The following is a 2,500-nucleotide window of genomic DNA, read 5'->3' as shown; positions in this document are numbered from 1 at the left end:
GATTCCTGGGCTCAGTCTCAAGTAGAGGAGGAGAATGACGGATAGAGAAAGAGAGAACAGGCAGGCATCCTAAAGATTTTGATGTGCCAGTTCCTGACTCACCCTGAGCAACACTGGTTTCAAGCTTTTAGTAAATTTTCTGAAAAATAAAACAATCATGTGGTCGTAGTCGGCAGGATTTGAACCTGCGCAGGGAGACCCCAATAGATTTCTAGTCCATCGCCTTAACCACTCGGCCACGACTACCTCTCATGCAATGTGATGTTTTCACAAAAGTTTCTCTATGGGTTGAGCTACTTCATTTCAGGCTGTGAGGATGACTGAAGTAATATTGTATCAGAGATGATTTCCATGGGAAGTTAATCCTGACCACAGTGACCTGCGTTAATGATTTTTAAAATATAACTTGGAGAATGCTTTATACTTGGTACAGTTTTGGGTTTGTAAAATGTCAGTACTGACATCTACGTTTATCAAAAGCATCATCCTTCGAGCCAGAATTGAACCAGCGACCTAAGGATTTCTGTACCAATCACCTCTACAGTCATCCGCTCTACCAGCTGAGCTATCGAAGGATTCCATTATCATATGACTGTGATATTACGTGCTATTAAAATGATTGAGTGTTAATTTTAAACATTATCAACTTTCCAAGCAAAATGAAAAATGATTTGACTACACAAAAGAGATTCAACTACTTATTCCTGTGTTGCTTTATCACACAAATTGTCATGTTTAATCATTTGGAAAATATCACTAATAGTTTGACTTATATTTGTGCAATTACTATCAACTGGCTACAGAGCTAGTTTGGAAAGCACTTTCAATAGATTTTTTAGTGTAGCCAAACTTACATCAAGATTAGAGATGCTTGAGCCTATCAAACCTTCTACACTCTTTTACATTTTGCTTGTTTTGTAAACTAATCAAGTGTTCCAGGAATGATGGGGATATTCCATTGTTTGTTCTGATTTGACAATTCATTTTGGACAATGAGCGGCCCTTTTGAGCTAGTGAAGATAATTGTGCTACATGAGAGTATGCACTGACAATTATTTTTCTTTTTTTTGCATTAAAGCACAATTTTTAATAAAGGAGTGGTTAATGATATAATAATTATCACTGAAAGTCATCTGACACGATTTGAAAGTAAAATGTTGTGCATTGAAAGTAACCAAAGCTCTTTTTACTTTGAGTGGACATCATTTTCTTTCAAATTAATTTGATATTTTGCTAAATGTACAAAACTTTCTTACAAATTTGACATTCAAAATGCATTTGTAATTAATAAATGCTACTTAGTATGGCTGCTGAGATTCCTGGGCTCAGTCTCAAGTAGAGGAGGAGAATGACGGATAGAGAAAGAGAGAACAGGCAGGCATTCTAAAGATTTTGATGTGCCAGTTCCTGACTCACCCTGAGCAACACTGGTTTCAAACTTTTAGTAAATTTTCTGAAAAATAAAACAACCATGTGGTCGTAGTCGGCAGGATTTGAACCTGCGCGGGGAGACCCCAATGAATTTCTAGTCCATCGCCTTAACCACTCGGCCACGACTACCTCTCATGCAATGTGATGTTTTCACAAAAGTTTCTCTATGGGTTGAGCTACTTCATTTCAGGCTGTGAGGATGACTGAAGTAATATTGTATCAGAGATGATTTCCATGGGAAGTTAATCCTGACCACAGTGACCTGCGTTAATGATTTTTAAAATATAACTTGGAGAATGCTTTATACTTGGTACAGTTTTGGGTTTGTAAAATGTCAGTACTGACATCTAAGTTTATCAAAAGCATCATACTTCGAGCCGGAATTAAACCAGCGACCTAAGGATTTCTGTACCAATCACCTCTACAGTCCTCTGCTTTACCAGCTGAGCTATCGAAGGATTCCATGACCATACAACTGTGATATTATGTGCTATTAAAATGATTGAGTGTTAATTTTAAACATTATCAACTTTCCAAGCAAAATGAAAAATGATTTGACTACACAAAAGAGATTCAACTACTTATTCCTGTGTTGCTTTATCACACAAATTGTCATGTTTAATCATTTGGAAAATATCACTAATAGTTTGACTTATATTTGTGCAATTACTATCGACTGGCTACAGAGCTAGTTTGGAAAGCACTTTCAATAGATTTTTTAGTGTAGCTAAACTTACATCAAGATTAGAGATGCTTGAGCCTATCAAACCTTCTACACTCTTTTAAATTTTGCTTGTTTTGTAAACTAATCAAGTGTTCCAGGAATGATGGGGATATTCCATTGTTTGTTCTGATTTGACAATTCATTTTGGACAATGAGCGGCCCTTTTGAGCTAGTGAAGATAATTGTGCTACATGAGAGTATGCACAGACAATTATTTTTCTTTTTTTGCATTAAAGCACAATTTTTAATAAAGGAGAGGTTAATTATATAATAATTAGCACTGAAAGTCATCTGACACGATTTGAAAGTAAAATGTTGTGCATTGAAAGTAACCAAAGCTCTTTT

The 2,500-nt window shown here is 35.9% G+C and overlaps 4 non-coding genes across 4 annotated transcripts; all 4 read right to left on the bottom strand.

Moving 5' to 3' along the window:
* Nucleotides 1-164: 164 nt before the first annotated feature.
* Nucleotides 165-246, bottom strand: TRNAS-AGA (transfer RNA serine (anticodon AGA)). The gene has a single exon. It is a non-coding gene; the product is annotated as a tRNA-Ser (tRNA).
* Nucleotides 247-485: 239 nt separating this feature from the next.
* On the bottom strand, nt 486-575 carry TRNAY-GUA (transfer RNA tyrosine (anticodon GUA)). The gene is given in 2 exon segments: nt 486-521; nt 539-575. It is a non-coding gene; the product is annotated as a tRNA-Tyr (tRNA).
* Nucleotides 576-1,478: 903 nt separating this feature from the next.
* Nucleotides 1,479-1,560, bottom strand: TRNAS-AGA (transfer RNA serine (anticodon AGA)). The gene has a single exon. It is a non-coding gene; the product is annotated as a tRNA-Ser (tRNA).
* A 239-nt stretch (nt 1,561-1,799) lies between these two features.
* TRNAY-GUA (transfer RNA tyrosine (anticodon GUA)) lies at nt 1,800-1,889 on the bottom strand. Its single transcript is given in 2 exon segments — nt 1,800-1,835; nt 1,853-1,889. It is a non-coding gene; the product is annotated as a tRNA-Tyr (tRNA).
* Between the last annotated feature and the right edge of the window lie 611 nt (nt 1,890-2,500).

This window comes from Pseudophryne corroboree, chromosome 4, assembly GCF_028390025.1.
Source record: "Pseudophryne corroboree isolate aPseCor3 chromosome 4, aPseCor3.hap2, whole genome shotgun sequence".
Taxonomy (NCBI): domain Eukaryota; kingdom Metazoa; phylum Chordata; class Amphibia; order Anura; family Myobatrachidae; genus Pseudophryne; species Pseudophryne corroboree.
This window is presented reverse-complemented; position numbering and strand designations above follow the sequence as displayed.